Below are 18,080 nucleotides of genomic sequence, written 5' to 3'. Positions count from 1 at the left end.
ACCCCTGGCAAAAAGGCACTGTAGACACCACCCCTGGCAAAAAGGCAAAGCAGGGCACTGTAGGGGGTACACCAGGCAAAGGGGGGAAGGAGGTCCAGAGGTGTAGCCAGACCAAGCGTTCCGCAGGATCCAGCACATCACCAGAGGTAGTGCCAGTGTCTGCACCTGATGTGGGACAGTTGGTGTGTGTGCCTGTTGTGTCATCAACACTTCCCATCAACCCCAAGACAGGGAAGCCAATTCATATTCCCAAAAAGTGGAAGGGCACCCCTCCAACCTCTCCCACCCACACTGTGTCAGAAGTCTGCATGACTCCACCTCCACGTGCCACTATGCCACCTGGTCCACACAGCCTTCCAGCTTGCCAAGCCACTGTTAGCCCCACATCCCCTGGGGCTCTGTCACCCCAGTTAAGTGGGCCTGCTGTCCCCGACACACAGCCAGGTCGAAGTCTGCATGACTGCCAGGAGTGAGTTGACATCCCCCTCATGTGCCTGTGCCTCATACAGGTGTGCTAGTCCTGACCATTGTTTACAAGCATGGACACTGGCCCTGTTGCTCTGCTGTGTTGGCCTCTCCCCTGCCATGGACACTGGCCCTGTTGCTCTGCTGTGTCGTGCTCTCGCCTGTGCCTTGGACACTGGCCCTGTAGCTTTGCTGTGTCGTGCTCTCACCTGTGCCTTGGACACTGGCCCTGTTGCTCTGCTGTGTTGGCCTCTCCCCTGCCATGGACACTGGCCCTGTTGCTCTGCTGTGTCGTGCTCTCACCTGTGCCTTGGACACTGGCCCTGTAGGTCTGCTGTGTCGTGCTCTCACCTGTGCCTTGGACACTGGCCCTGTTGCTCTGCTGTGCTGGCCTCTCCCCTGCCATGGACACTGGCCCCGTTGCTCTGATGTGTTGTGCTCTCACCTGTGCCTTGGACACTGGCCCTGTTGCTCTGCTGTGTTAGCCTCTCCCCTGCCATGGACACTGGCCCTGTTGCTCTGCTGTGTCATGCTCTCACCTGTGCCTTGGACACTGGTCCTGTTGCTCTGCTGTGTTCTCCTCTCCCCTGCCATAGACACTGGCCCTGTTGCTCTGCTGTATCGTGCTCTTAACTGTGCCTTGGACACTGGCCCTGTAGCTCTGCTGTGTCATGCTCTCACCTGTGCCTTGGACACTGGCCCTGTTACTCTGCTGTGTTGTGCTCTCACCTGTGCCTTGGACACTGGCCCTGTTGCTCTGCTGTGTTGGCCTCTCCCCTGCCATGGACACTGGCCCTGTTGCTCTGATGTGTCGTGCTCTCACCTGTTCCTTGGACACTGGCCCTGTTGCTCTGCTGTGTCGTGCTCTCACCTGTGCCTTGGACACTGGCCCTGTTGCTCTGCTGTGTCGTGCTCTCACCTGCCATGGACATTGGCCCTGTTGCTCTGCTGTGTCATGCTCTCACCTGTGCCTTGGACACTGGCCCTGTAGCTCTGCTGTGCTGTACTCTCCCCTGTGCTATGGCCACTGGCCTTCCTGTTTGTGTTTCATCTGTGCATGGTATATAGCATTTTTGCATCATTTGAGCCTTGCTGTTGTCTACTATTGTTGTTCCGCTGCATCTGTGCAATATGTGAATAAAACAGTTACTTCTGGTGTGTGTTTTGTCGGTGTCCTTGCTTAATAAAGTTCTGTTTCTGTTCGCTTTTGATTGCCTGTGCACCATGCTCCATGTATCACTTCAACATCGCAAGGCTCTTTGCAGCCATCATAATTTTGGGCAGGGCTGACAGGGTCTTAAGTCCATTCTGAGCCTGCAAATTTTGTAAACTGTGATGGCTATTTTACCTGGCATGCAGTCATCTTGTTAGTGATTTGCTGTTGTTGCCTACACTGTTCACATGTCTGGTTGGGGGACACTGCCAGGACAGGGTGTGATGCTGTACAAATGTTTCTAAGCTGGCTGGGATATGTAATGAAGTATGTGTGTCGATTGCTTTCTGTGTGCCCAGCCTTGTATGTGTATGGTCATCTTATGTTGGCCCTTGGTCCTGGTGCCATGGCCTACATGAGATGCGTGGTGTTGGGTGTAGCAGAGGTGTGCAGTGTGAAGGGTGTCAGTTTGTTGGGGATGTGTGTGTGCCCCTGTATTGTGTGAGACACATATGTGTCAGCCAGGAGTTGTATGCCTGTTGTTTGTTTTGTCTTACCCTGGGTAGAGGATTGTATGCACTTGTGTGAGCTGTTTGTAGTGCACTGTGCTGTGTGTCGGTGTGTCCATGGTGTTGTGTGTGACTCCTCCTTGTTGTGTTTGTAAGTTTGAAGTGTACAAAGTGTGTGAGTTGCACATCAGTGTTGTGTTTGATTGATCCTTATTGTGTCTTGGGTGTTTGTGTGTGCACTGTGTGGCCCTGCTGCTCCACACTGGCATTGTGTTTGTGTTTGTCATGCATTGCAGGCACATGGTGGTTTTTCCACTCCTGTGTGGCATGGTGTGTGTGGTTTTAGGCCATCCCCTATGTGTGCCACTTGTGCCTGGCCATTGTGGGTGTTCCGTCCCTCTATTTGGGTGTGGTACACCCCTTACATGTCTGCTACTGACATGCAGGCTGTTTAACTTTGATGTCAGTTTTGCCCTTGGTTTCCATGTGTGTGTGCCTCCCCATCACTTCATATGTGGGCTTGTGCTTTGTAGTGCAGTTCTTGGGCCATAAGTGTTGTTCCACTCTGGACATTGCCCCAATGGTTTATGTGTTCTGTCCTTGTGCTATTGGTCATTCTGTAGTGGTCATGTGCACTTCAGCTGTGTGTGCTGGCCAGTGCTCTTGTGGAGGTGGCTGTGCTCTTGTATCCCAGAGTGGTGCATGTGTAGTTGTTGTGTTGGATGTGTGGATGTAGGGTGTGGTATTGCTTCAGTTCCTGGGTGTGGTGTTGTATTTGTGCAGTGCTGATTTGTGGTGTGTGATGTGGTTGTGTCAATCATGCCTGTTATGCAGACACTGCTTGTCGTGCATGCGGTTCTGTGTGTATGTGGCCTTGGCATTGCCTGATGTGCATCCCCTGATGTCTTGTGGTGTTTGTTGATTGAGGTTTCATGTGCATCTGTTACGGGTTTGATGTGGCTGTGTGTGTTGGTCCAGATGCACTTCTTGTGTGATTTGTGTTATGGTGTGTGTGTTTTGTTCCTGAGTGATGTTGTTGTGTATTCCTGTTGTGTCTGTTCTCCCATTGATTGTCCCCAGTTTGGCTGACAGGGTATGTATTTTTCTGTTGGAGTTCAGTATGTGTTCCTGTAGTGTTTGTGTGTTGTTCTTGTGCAGGCATCGGTTGAGGCATCCCTGTGTGTGTGTTGTCTTTGTGGCTACACCCAGAGTGTGTGTTTGTTTGTGTGTGTGTATGTGCTGGCAAGGACTGTGAGCCTTGAGTGTGTGTGGCAGTGGTGTTGTGTGTTCCTTGTCAGCCACTCCTGCAGTGGCTGTGTCCCTGCTTGTGTGTTGTGTGGTGCACCTGGCCTGTGGGTTGATGGAGTGTGTTGCTGTGTGGTTGGGGGCTGTGTGTCCCTGTGGTGTTTGTGCCCTGCCCATGCCTTGGAGTGGCCCGGCCTTCTGCATAGTGCGCATGTGTTGACTGCAGCGATGATGTGACTGGGACCGGGACGTTGCTGCTGGATGGCGGTCGATGTGTGTCCCGGATGCTGAGGGGTGCCTTGTTGTGAGGTGGGTAATGTGTGGGTGCCAGTGTGGATGTGTTGTGTCCCCCAGCAGGGTGTCTGTGTGGTGATTGGACCCTGTGTCGGCCTGTGTGTTGTGTGTTGCATATGTGCATTTGCGTACCTGCGGCAGCATCCGCGGCGGCCCATCTGACGATTGTGTTGTAGGAGGAACATCACCGGATGCATATGGAGGGCTGGGTTCATGGCGTTCGGGACCGGGTCTCGGCTATCTTGCTCCGCTGTCGAGTTTCCGCCTGCTCAGGCTGGGCGGTGTCTCCGCTGCGGTGCGTCTGCTTGTTTGGGCCATCCTAATTTGTCGAGCGGGCGGATGTCATTCGACATGGCGGAGAGTCTCGATTGGCTCCCGCCGCCGCGGTGGCGGGCGCACTTTGATGGCGGTGCGCGGTGCTCCGCGGCGTACGGGAAATGACCTATGTTTACCTGCCCTAATGTGGCGGACGTGAGTTCCGCTGCTCGTGGGCGGAAAAAGCTGTTTTTCCGCCCCGCCACCATCACGGTGGTGCCACCGCCCGACATCCTAATGGACCCCTTAGTGTGTTATAAAATCACTATTACAAGCATATAGTTATCCATACAGTCACTCATGCAGTCACTCAGTCTTATGTACACTTATTTATATACAACAAATGTTACATACTCTGACTAATATTATTCTAGTTTGTTGGACATGTACCATTGAGAGATATATTTGCTCATTAGCACACCCATAAACATATTCACTCACCCAAACAATTATTATAGCATGTAGTCTTACTGTGGTATACCTACTGAATCAACTACTTACACATCTTTGGGCAGTCACACACCCCCCACCGAACCACACACACATGCAGTCTCCCATACAAATAATAAGTTAGCTAATCAATAACTAATATAGACTTTTACGTAGGTAGTAACCAAATGGTGCAGCAGTTTACAGAACAACTGACAAAGTAATACAAATATTCACACAGTTTAGTCACTATCCAATATATTTAGTGATACACTATAAATTAGTCGAGTAAACAGTCAATCACACTGCTACTGAATCCTCCATCCAGACACTTATACATTCACTCAGGCTTCATTGAAGATTCCTATTATATAATACTTATTTAATTATCGAACCAAACCACATTCACTGGATGATGTCATCAGTGATTTCATCAGTGATGTCATTTGAGATATCATCAGTGATGTCACTGACCATGTCATGAATGATGTAAAATGTGACATCATCAGCAGTGGATTGCGGGTGCGCGAGTTACAGTTAGTACAACTAACTATAACAGAGGAATTCCAATGGTTTTGTACGAGTGAAATGTCCAGCTAACTATAACACCCCTGAAACCTATGGTTTTTCAGAGAATTTCTAAGGTTTTTTAAATGCTAATTCCTTACTATAACCTGTCTGAAACCTATGGTTTTTTTCAGTGAAATATATCTTAAATAACACATAAATAACACTTAAATAACATACGAGTAGGCTGATCTAGGTATTGCTATTTGTAATACAGCAATGCTCAACAGCTGTACACTCTATCGGCCGACATGTTCAAAGGAATATAATTCATAACTCGGGATTGATTGTCTTGATCAAGTGGACCCTACCAAAAAACTAAAGTGTTAGCAATATAGATCACATGAAAAATATATTGTGCTTTTGTCCAACCTGTCCCCATCCTATTAAATTATCGGTCTAACAGACTAAACTAAGTTGTTGGAGTTTGGAGTGAGGCATACAGTTTGCTGGTTTCGCTCTATTTTTAAATAAAAACTTTAAAAATTCATGACTCTGCTTCTACTAATTGCATTTTGTTTTTTGGGTGGAATTCTATTTATTAAAATATTCTAAATTTTTCTAAATTGGTTTGGGATTTTTCTTGTGTTTTTGTACCAGAGTTTATGGTTTCTGGTGCAGGTATGTGAGGGTGGAAATTACACTGCTACACCCTTGCTTGATCTCATAGACTAGACTACACACATTTTGGCACAAAAAAAATACATCACCATGGAGTACAGTCAGAAGGAGGATTTTGTTACTTCTTTTCTCATTTGATAAAGCGACATTTTCATGATCCTAGCCTACAATTTGTGAATAGGTGATACTACAAAGCTGTCACGCTTTCTAACTTAGCAGCAGTGCTACAAATTCATGCTTTGGGTGTGATTCTGCCAGTACCACAATCTGTGATATCGAATCATTTTGAATTATTTGCTGTACTACATTTTGGCTATACTCATGTTACACATGCCACATTTTAAATTTAGAAATAAGAGAATTTCTCTACTGATCTGTTTTTCTCTTGATAAGAAGTTACTCCATTAATATTCTAGGGGTGAATAAAATGACAGTAGCTTCAGGTAAATGTGTCAAATTACATTGGGCTAATTCACAAAAAATGGCAGACTGTGAGGTACAGAGATAGACTTGTGTTCTTTGGTTTTGCCCTATTCTAATGCTTAATCTACATGACCAGGTTGTATATCACCAGTTCCGTAGCAGTTTTTATTGCATCTATAATAGTAAATACTGTTACTGAAAGGCTAATGTTCTGAAAGCAGGTCCTAAATATTTTATCTATACGCAACATAAGTAAGTTATGCAAAGCCCCTGGAAGGTGTGAAAATGTCGCTGGCAGCATACAAATCAATAAGGTTTCAGAGGAGTGCATCAACACCACTAGAATCTATCTATTCTCAGAAGAGGTGAGTTAAAAGTTCTCTTAGTTATCTATGGCTCTCTTGTTTGTAGCTTTGGCTGAATTTAAGACTGAACACTGCATCCAGGTGCTGGGGCTCCCAAGGAAACAAACACCACTATATAAAACAATTAATCTAAAGAACTCCATAATATTCCATACACAGTAAAAATAATATATATACACCAATACAAAGTGAATGGGAGGAAACCAGAGTGACATCGACAAATATGTATAAGTTCATGTGGATTAGGAGCCCTAGGAAATGGTGTACGAGAGTGGCCCATTAATGTCTCAGTTAGAAGAAAAATGTGTCAAAATATTTAGGTTTTAATGGGACTTTTAATTGGACCATTTTTCAAATTGGGAAAATAAGACCCCAGGTCAATGCAAGTTCTCTTGTAGAATGATTGGCTAAGCAAAGTTCTGTCAAGTGGGAGCAGGTTACATGTGATTTCCAAAGAGGGTTTTGAGGGATTCACTTTGATCACATTCACAGTTATTCAAGAATATTTGTGATAATATTGTTGTTGGACAATGCTTACAATTGATGAAGATCTACATAATGTGTGTTATAGTTCAAATGAGCTGGTGCCTACTTGGTGTTCCCTTGAATGTCTGACACAGCTCATTGACTCAGTGATTTGAAGTTAATTTGAACTCTTCTACTGTTCTCCTTCTCAAGCCTTATAGGTTGAGATGTTCAGTCTTCCTTCCCTCAGACATTGAGCCTGATCACATTTTTCATTTGCTGCTTCTCAGAGCATCCAAGCACCTGATTTCCAGCAAGTAGTTCAGCCCAATTACACCAATTACACGCTGGAGAATCACAATAATCTTGGTGACCGAAAAAAGTGTAAAAAGAGCCACTCTGCAAGTTCCTTTTAATTGTTTGGAAAAAAGTTCTCGGTAAGTGAAATCTTTTAGTTTTTTAATGGGTGTTTTTAATCACAAAACATTTACAAGAACTTCGCTGACAGCTTGTCTCAAAAAGCATTTGCAATGCAATAAGTCTCACATTTACGAGAGTTGAGCTATTAGAATTGTAAATGACAAATGCCTTTTATTTATGTGTTGTTTTTAAAACCGATAAATAAATGGTATTGTCATTTACAATGCTAGTAGCTTAAACTCTCGCAAATGTGAGACCTATTGAATTGCAAATCTGTTTAGCACCCGTGCTATAAAAACATTTTTTTGGAGGGAGCTTGTCCTGCTACCATAGCAGGCAGGACAAAGCTATTTGAGAAGATAGTACCCGAAGGCTGTAATTAAAGCCTAACGAGTTACAACACACGTAACAGGAGGTACTGCCATGGAAGGTCACAAAATGAGGCAAGGCGGTACTAAGGAGGGACTATTAAGCCTATTGTCCAATGAACAGCCACAGTTTGCAGTGGGCAATGACACAAGCCGATAAAAAAAATGGGCGGAGAGTTGGCTGAGCTTCAAGTCCCTACCTGAATACAGCATGCCTCGCAGAGCAGCACATGCGCTGCCCAGGCTCGACCTAACAAGAGAATCCTTCTTTCTGACAGACCCAATTTAAAGTGTCCTAACATAGGCAACACTTTTTTCTATGACACACTGATCTTGATATAAGAAGCCCTGTTTGCAAACCAGTAGGAGTAAATTGCACACCAGCTAGTTTGCGAACAGGGCTGCATTTCATGGTGTGGCTGATGTACTAATTAATTATATCACAAAATGTACATTGGCAGAAGGTCTCAAACTTCCTGCCTCAGGAATATTTATGACCCAGGATGCATTTTTATTCTCCTGTTAATGCCTAAGGAAGGAGGCATCCAAAGGACAACAGACCTTCATACCTGTATTCATGTTTCTTATATGTGAATTTATTTTTCAAAAGGTGCTCTTGTCCTTTAGAGAGAAGCAGACCATGTGTGGAAAAATCAAAAATGTTTGCATATATGGAATTACATTGGGGGCAGCATGCAGTGGTCCCGGGACCATTATCTCACCCCCCACCCCGCAGAGACCGCCTGCCAAAATTACTAATAGGGAAACTATCCCACAGAGACAGCTTTCCTTTTGTGAATTAGTTACCACCAGAACTTGGTTGTGGGTAACTGATCAATGAATAGAGAATTCAACCCTACTCTCAAACTCTTAATACATTTATTTGTAGCTTGAATATAGGAGGGTCAAGTTAGTCACATCCCATTATGTTTGCTAACTGCAATGGGCCAGAGAAGTTTTTTTGTGAGAGGGAAGTTTGTTTCCACGTCACAAAGTAAATTTTGCGTATAGATTTTTACATGGTGCAAACCTTGTGATAATTTGTCAATATAAAAAGCTTGCTTCACATGAGGCTCTAGATGTTAATCTGTTAATTTTTGACTTGACAGATAACGACACGGGGATGTTATTTATCGGGTGCGCTAAAGAGCCCTTAGAAGTAGTTTATCCCCTAAAATGGGGAATTACTGATAGAATTTGATGCTTACCACACCAAAATCCTGATGTCCGAGCCATGTTTCCTCAATACATTTCAGAAGATTTGAGCAGCAGAAATTTGCCATTGGGTGCGATTTTCATTGCAAAACTTATAATTCCAATATATGTGGTAACACGTGTAGTGAAAATTTGTAAAACAGCAAAGTAAGTTGGTGTTTAGCAAACAAATGTATGTTAGTAATATATAAAATGGTTGCACTTGGCAGCGGGACAAATAAACATAATTACTTAGGAGTGACCTAGCATATGCCTCATAGCTATAACCAAGAATACAAAATAGTCCCTGTTTATATTTACTTTCCTGCTTGTTCACAAGAGGTTAGACATTCTCAGGTATCTGCCTCATCGCATAAATCTCTGTTTAAAGGGGTTCAAATCATGTCATGAAGTTTACATCATCAAATGCTGAAATTTTCTTAAACATTGATAAAACAGGAACGTCTTTTCAGCATGTAAAATATACCTTGACAACAAAGGATGCGCAACCTTTCGCATTTTCCCTTCGACAAAACAAAGACAACTTAAGGGGAGACTGGAAAGTTACCGCCCAAATAGAAAGAAGAAATTAGGGGGTATATTCACAACAACGTGTGATAACTACCGCAAGAGTAGCGTAACGCAACTTTCAACATCGCAGTCCATCGGTGGAAAAAACCCTGTGTCAATGTGGAATTCACAACAAGGTGGTAGCATGCGATAGAAACCAGACAATGCGGCAAATGTCCACGTGAAAATCATTGCCACGCCGCAAAATGCGCGAACACAAACAAACATGCAATGAGGCCAACCACGGTACAAAAAGTTGCGAAAACCGACCAGAGGCCTGCAAATCCCACGAGTCTGGCGGGACAATGAACCATAAAAACCCCGGTAAAAATACACCAGAGACAAGCCAAAGAACTTAGCAACATGGATGCACCCTGACCCAGCGCAGAGCCCACTCGAACCCCATAATCCCCACAGACTACCAGCAAAGAACTACGGGGTCGGGGAAGGCCAAGGAGAAGAGGGAGAGAAATACGGGGTGCAGACCACAGGAAAATAAAACTAGCATCACGGAGGTGACAGAACACTACCAGCAACTGACCCACAAGCAGAGGAATCCAGCAAGCCCCAAACAGTCACAATGCACACCGTGATACAGTCTGCATGCAAACTAGCACAATGCGCCCATATATGTGCCAACACAAAGGCAACACTCACCTCCCCTTCACATATCAAAGGGGCACACAACACCTGCAGGAGACCACATAATACAACGCATCAGTGATGCCGGAGAGGACCACCACACCGTCGACACAAACGCCCTACAACAGTCCATGGATATCCCATGCAACCCTCCACCAGGACCCCGACAGCCAAGATACCCAGAGGAGAACACCAAGCCTGCAACAGACCACACAGTAGGAAGCACCCTCAGGTACAGCTGGCGCACAACACTTCACCCACCCACACATGGCACCCCAATGGCATGTGTCAGCATGCCAAAAGAGGTGGCCCAACAGGTGTTGGAGGGGACCGAACCCATGGAATGCGAAACAGGACACATATGTAGGGGTCTATCACCCTACAGGGCCCACCCATACCCCACAAAGGAGAAGCCGCTGCCATAGAGACACATGCAGTTGCACATGCACAGCACAGAACCATGCCTAGGGGCACCCAATTAGCAGTCACACACCCATGTTGAATGTGCGTACGACGGCCCTGGCCACTCCCCTCATGAATGGAGTGGGTGATGACAAAGTTACATGTCCAAGCCTCAACCCGCTACCTCCTGTGACATGTCGACATCCGTGGTACACAGCACAATGTAAAGTCGTTGGGCCCAGGGACCACATGCATACTACAAGACCACAGGGACACACTCAGAGATCATGTTGAATGGGCTACAGGCATGTGCGCCCAGCCCCTTTATTGGCAGGGCCACATGTACAGTGACACCTGTGCTGGATGTGTGTGGGGTGAGTGTCAGCCATTCCGCACAGAATGTCTGCTGTTGGCAACCACTTCTTGGACATTAGAGACTAGTGCAACGCAAACAGAAAACACATGCAATACAGAATCAAATGGGGTGATCTGGATATGGTCCAGAGGACAGCCAACATGCAAACAGAAGTGTCCGTGAGTCGCAGTGCGCTGGACTGTGGACACTAGAGATGAGCGCGCTCATGTGCAGAAAAAGTCTCGGATAGTGTCCCTACGATTTATTGCTGATGCAGATGTAGTAGGGTGTGTCAGACCTGCATCATCTTCACCATCAATGTCTTAGGGCCCCCACACTGTTTGAGGTGACATACCTGCGTAACCGCTCCACAGCACAAAACACAATCAGCTACGGACAATGGCCTGCGGTGCACAGAGTCACTGGCACCTGGAGTGCTGAGCAGGGTAACAGGCAGATGATGGTAGCCACGACAGACCTGGACAACCAAAAAGTCTGTCAGGATCACCACTTTGACTGTGGCAGATGGAGTTTGGAGGTGGTCCTTGCGGTGGTGGCGTGTGCCTCCTGCGATGATGCGTCGTCTGAGCCGGTCTGCACTCGCTTTGGTGTGTGAGCCCTGGTGGGACGCATTTGAGCCCGTAGGCTGCGTACAGCGCAAGGCCACAGAGTCATGGCTTTGATGAGTCTAAGGCCCATGCCTCAGGGGCCAGTCTATGTCTCCAGAGAAGGGGTCCAGGACTTGACCAGCACAGAGTTAGTGACCCCGGAAGCACCCAGCCTTGGGATGGTGACTTGCGGTGCAGTCAGATGGGCCATGCGACCTGAGCGGGTAAGCATCATTGTCCGAGGTGTATGTTTTGGAGTATTTTGGGGGACAGTGGAAAGTGTCCTCCAGGGCAAGGTGCCGAAAGGTTTGATTTTATCAGGAAGCAGCAAATGGAGGAGTGGAATACAACAGCCCCTTGCCACCAGCAATTCAGTATCAGCTATATAGGGGTGAAAACTGCCCCCTAGCCCATAGGCTCAGATCCGACCTCTGTTCGACCAGAGAGTGTCCATGAATGTCGGGGAACAGACTTAGTGGCATCGGGGCTGAGTGGGGATGCAGGCAGCGATGATGCCGGTACACTGATATGGACTCCGCCATTGCTGAATCATGACTCTGTGACCTACTGGACCGCAGTGTAGGCCGTAGGCAGCGGTCACCAGTGGCCCACAGCCATGTGTCTTTGGCTCGCGATGCACAGCGCTAGTGATACCAGGGTAGTTGCCGGTCCTGTACGAACACCTCCATATTGATGATCCTTTTCTCTCTCCGCCAAGTCAGCCTTTGCATATTTGAAATCAAAATCTGTGGCCTACTCGAGCACAGCCTAGGCCAAGAGCAGCATAGGCCAGAGGACACGGACAGCACGCGCCATTCACTGAGTGTTGCCGGCATAGGTTGGTGGCCCCACCCGCCTGCGTAGTTCAGGTTCAGTGGCACCACGTGTCCGGTCACCTCCGTGACTGTGACCCGGCTTTCATCTGGACTTAGCCGCATCTTCCTCTTATTCCTCTTTGTGCGTCCACTGGTGTGGACTCAGCTAATCGTGATTCACGACTAGATGCTGGATGTGGGACCTACTGGTCCGCCGGGTTGTCCTGGCCCTTCATCAACGGTTCGCCGGATGGAGTTGGACAGGGTTTGTGGCAGCACGGCTCGCCGGATGGCATTGGACAGGGTTTGTGGCAGCACGGCTCGCCGGATGGCATTGGACAGGGTTTGTGGCAGGATGTGTCGCAAGAAGCGCACATGGCACTATGCTTCACTGATCGAAGGGAGTCTTGGGCTTGGAGTTTACACTGGCACATGGTGGGCCCTCCATGACACATGCCGGTGTCGGATGCTGATCAGTATGGCCTGGCTCTGTAGGGTCGGGCCTAGCAGGTTCGTGGTCCAGCGGGCTGGGGTATGTCATGCGCAGAGACGTTGGGTTTTCCAGAACAGGACAACGCCCAGGGCTACATGCTTTTCATTCACAGCCCTATGCTGGCCTGGCATATGCCGGCCCATCCCACTTTGCTCACGCTTACGGGTGGGGCGTAACAGGCAACATTTCCGCAAGGACCCCCACTGGCTGGTGTGACATGGTTGCGTCCACTGGCCACTACACTCCATTCATCAGAGGTGTATGTCGCCGTGGGTATGGGTGTGTTCGGCATACTGCGGTTTGTTCAGTACTTCGCCGCCACTCTTGGCATTGTGTACTCTCCCAATCATGGTTCTATTGCATCCTCCACACATGCCTGGTTGACACCTTTCCCCACATTCGCCTATTGTGGAGCTGAGGTGCCACGCCGTTGATGGCTCATGTTCATGGCTTGCCTAAGTTACCATTGTGAGTTGTTCTGTCGTGTCTGGTGGGTGGGCATGTTGTTGTGCATGTTGGTTGTGATTTTGTGATGTGTGCATTGCCAGAGTTGTGAATTGCATGGTTGTGGAGTTGAGGTGAGTGGGGTGTTAATTGTGAAGTTGCCATGGGGCTGTGCATTTCCCTTTTTGCGTTCTTGAGACTGCTGGTAGCTGTTGGACTGTCAGAGGGCGAAGGTACCATCCACACTGGCTGTGTATTTGGAGGTGACATTGGTGAGGGTCTCACGGTGTTCGGATGTTGCCTGCATATTGATGTGTGAGGTGCGCTTCCTGTTGTGCTAATTGTGTGCTGTGTCACCAGGGGGCACAGATGGGACATGTGTGTAGTGGATTGCCCCCTACACGTGCATGCATCCGGCTATGGTGTATGGTCCTTGCTTGGTCACCAGCGGTTCCTGTGCATTGTGCTGGCCGTACGGGGACTGGGGTGGCAGGGTGATGGTGATGTCCAGGACAGGCGTGGGGGTCTTGGATGTGGCTGGCTGTGAAACTCCACTGACTCTGGCGGGTGTTGTTTGGGGTGTGCCAGGGGCCAACAGGTGTTGCACGGCCAGCAGCTTGTGTGGGGTGGGATGTTGGTTGTCCGCTGTGTTGGTGCCGTAGGCCTGTTAGGCTATGATGGCCAGGATGCGTAGGATGGTTGTCCCTTTCAGCCTGTAGTGGGCAGTGGCATTGTCAGATGTGCCTGTGAGGCAGGTGTGTTTCCTGAGGGGCCGCTGTAAATGTCTGCGCTGCCCTGTGGTGGTCCGGGAGGGGGGTGCCGGGTGGGTGTTGTGGCCCTCTTGGGAGTCCGTGCTGCATGTTCAGTTGCTCTATGGCATCTGTTGCCCTTCCGATGACGCCCTGGGCAGGGCTCCCTATTGTGGTGCAGGCTGCCGTCCGATTTTACACCAGGCCAGAGCAGGTGTAAAATTCCTACTGCTAGCGCGCCTTATCGCATGTTTGTGTTCTTATCGCCCATCTGTCTGGTCGTTGTGAATGTTGAGGTGTGGTGTTGTCGCGGCTTTTGTCACGGGAACGCCTACTCTGCATCTCATTAGCTATAGTTGCGGGGGTCCTCTGTGTCGATCTTTTTTGCGGCTGCTATCGCGGGAAAAGTGGTGTTGTGGGTTGTTAGCACCAGCTTGTGAATGGTGGGGTAAATTTATCATGACTTTGGCTGCGATAAATTGCAGACAATTCCGCGATGGCTCCTTGTGAATATGCCCCTCGGTTGTGCCTATTGTTTAAGAAACATGGAAAGTATGTAAAATGGTTCTTGTTTGTCCAGTCTTTGGAGTCGAGTAATAGTAATTTTAAATTTGAGAGTTACAACATCAACCGATGACGCAGCCAAAAAGAACACATCTCTATGCTCTAAATTCACAAAAAAAGTTATTTCACTGGTCATGACATGGGCACAAGAATATATAAGCACTGGAAAACTGCCTTAGCCGACTTAATATATCATACTCATTATTTTACAGAATTGGAAGCATTGTTTTCAATATTTGCTTTTTTCCTGATGTTTTTGAGACATGGGTTTTCAATATACTGTGCTCCGTTGTATTTCTAATTGTACTGCTTCTGTTACTTGTGAATTAGTCAGGCACAGGGCAAGTTAAGGCATGTGGTTAAGTTGGTCACTAATGACCTGCACAATTGGACATCTCTGTCAGCCGGTTGGTGTTGATTAGTTTGCAATTTCCAGTGTATTTTTTAAATGACTGATAAATGCAATTTGTGCCCTTCAATTGATTGTTCTACGTCCCCGCCGCCACGCCCCACCCATAGATACCGTGCAAACGGGACTTTAGAGGTTCTCAATATCAATAGACTTTCTCACGTTCTGCCAACTGCACAGACGGCTCCTCGCCACTAGAGGGGAGGAGATTGTCAAAATGGCCGAACATTACATTGCAGAAATGCAGGGAGGAGAAGTCGATGCTCGCCTGGTTGCCCAACGGCACGCTTTAAAAATTGTGCAGCAGGTTAGTGAAATATGTATTCTCTGTTCACTTCTTTCTGCTTGAATGTTTTAATATTTCACCAAAAGTAGATGTAATGACTCTAAATTAAAAACGCATGTCACAGAAAGAGAGATATACATTTGCAAATGTTGAAAACCACTGGTGTGTACTGTAAGCAATGTTTGTCTTTACTTAATTTACAGTGCACGACGTGGGCAAACTCAAACTCCCGTGTAGGTCTTGAATGAAAATGTTACTAAGTAATTGCTTATTCGAATTAAGTTAACACAGATATTCATTGGAAGTCTTTTGGACTTTTAGGTCAGAGAAAAACACCTCACAACAAGTCAGCTACTTTCTCAGAGACACACTATTCTATTTGTTTTGAGGAGCTGATAAAGTTTAGCAACAATTAAAAAAAATGAAAAACAAAAGAATGAGCGTCAAGGATTGAATTAAGTTTACATTTAATGTGTCAAATGTACCATCTTTCCCCCCAAAATTAGATGGAAAGCAAAGGTTGGTGAAATGTGTGGGTATTGTCAAAGCGCTACAATGTAGTGCTGTAGGGCTGTGACATTACCCTCTCTTCTGGGAGGAACTGCATACCCGTCTTTCACTTTCCATTTGCAAAGCCAGTGGCAATTACTCGAACACAATGCATCATACATTTGCTCGCTGGATATAAAAATGTATATACTAATTCGCAATAAAATGTAACAGCTGTCAGTGTATTTTCTGCTCTGTTACTTCAATAAATTGGAAGCCTGACGGGAAAATGGGAATATCACATTTTTTTACCCACTCCATAAACGCGTTTGCTTTTGTGCAACCACATGTTTTTTTTCTTCAGCGTTCAGGTTTGTTATTATTGCCAGTGGATAAATATTGCTGCCTGGGAGTGAATTGCACGTTGTAATTGCAGGGGAGCTGCAATAGTGTTACATTTCCTTTTAATATATTCTTCTACAGCAAATACAATGCACTTAACCCCCTCATGTGGAATTACAGTTATTTTATGTGGTTTTGTATGATGACTGACCAAGTCAGGTTTCTTTTAATATTTCACCACAACTCTTTCAGTGCTGTTATATATATATATATATATATATATATATATATATATATATGTATATGTATATATATGTATATATATATATATATATATATATATATATTTTTATTTTTATTTATTTATTTTAAATTATTGCATTGCTACTTTGTCCAGGTAATACAGTTGTAAAACGGTAAAACGATTAGGACCATACATTTAAAATACCACTGTTTCTAAAAAATGCATTATGATAATAATAGTGCCCACTTTTGTTGACTTTGCACCTTGAGTTCAGGCATTTCGTGGATAATTACCCTGTGTAACTGTGTCGAATCTGTCGGCGTCTCTTTGAGGCTGGTTCGTGGGCTTCTGTTCCGAATGTCCCAGAAGGTTGAAGTGCTGAAAAGCCTGGCTGCAAGCTTCTTCTTGGACTGCCTCTTTATGTTGCTAATTAATCCCGCGGCGTAATTATTTATAATATCAGGAGCCGGAAGAGGAAGCGAGGACAGCCGATACTGTGCGCGCGCGAAGGCAAGTGTGCTGGCAGGAAACTGCACCTACATTAATAAAACCTGGCTCTGCCAGGATCACACTAGATGGGACTCCCCTTGTTAAGGATCATTTATTAACCGAGATCATCTTTTACTTTGCCTTGGGGTAATGACTAATGTCAGAGGCACATTTCACAGTTGTCTAGAGAAATGAATTAAATTTGGAATAAAACGCCCTTCGGCTTGTTGTACATGCTCATTTATTGGAGTAGTTGAACTACAGTACTGTACGGGAAGAGAGAGCAGGGACTTAATTCCTTGAATATAATTGCGAACTGTAACTCCATTTTGAAAAGTTACCCACTGTATTATGGAATGGGGCATTAAATAGGATCCTTGCAGGGAAAAGGGCCAAATGGTTCTAGAATGAAGACTATTTCTGGATTTATAGTACACCTTTTACCTTGAGTTTTCCTGAATGTGTAAAAATGAAAGTGCTAAAATATACCCTACAAGAACTTCCAATTACGAGTTTAATGCATGAGAGAAGTCTAGGTATGGCGCTATGAGGCAAAGAGCTCAGTGCATGTAGGCGAAGGTGGGTTATGTCTTATTTATAATGAATTGAAAGGTGGTTTATTAGGTAAACTGCCTTCTGAATGTATGTAACTAATGTAACATTTAATTTTTCTTGTTTTTGCCACCTTCCAGTCTTGGTGCAGGTATTTATTTTTTAATACAGTAGGGAAATATTATTTTTTGTAATTTGAAATGGTTTTGGGTTTATTCTTCGTAAAAGACTGCTTATAAACGTATATATTGTATTTCATATTTTGATAGCCTAAAGCATAATAAGAGGTGTGAGGATTCAAACACAGTGGCATTTGTTTGTTTCAAAATGTATTTGAAATATCCTACCCACAATTTATTTCTAATTTGTATCCTGTCGTTTCAGATTGTATTTTTCTAAAACAATGAGATGATAATATGTTGGCAGTTAATGAAAACTCAAAATGAAATCTGTGTTTACTCCTGTTTCATTATATAGAGTGACGTCTAAATGTGCTTTCCTTTGAAAAAAAAATGAGCGTTGTCCTCAAAACTAAAAATGGAAACTTTTTCTCGATGTCTTTTCCTTCAAATCTCAGTTTAAACCCGAGTTCAATCGCATGACTGCAAAACTGATTCTGCTCTCGAAATGTCAACCTCTTTAAGCAGCTGAAAGTGCATTATTAATGCTTACGTTAATTGAAGTACATATATATATATTTAAATCTTCCATAACATTGATTATTACACTGGTGGTCTTATATGAAAGAAAAAGGGATACAGCTCATATTACTGTCAATGGACAAAAGAAGAGGA

The sequence above is a fragment of the Lissotriton helveticus genome, chromosome 8, assembly GCF_964261635.1.
Source record: "Lissotriton helveticus chromosome 8, aLisHel1.1, whole genome shotgun sequence".
Taxonomy (NCBI): Eukaryota; Metazoa; Chordata; class Amphibia; order Caudata; family Salamandridae; genus Lissotriton; species Lissotriton helveticus.
Note: the sequence above shows the minus strand (reverse complement) of the source record.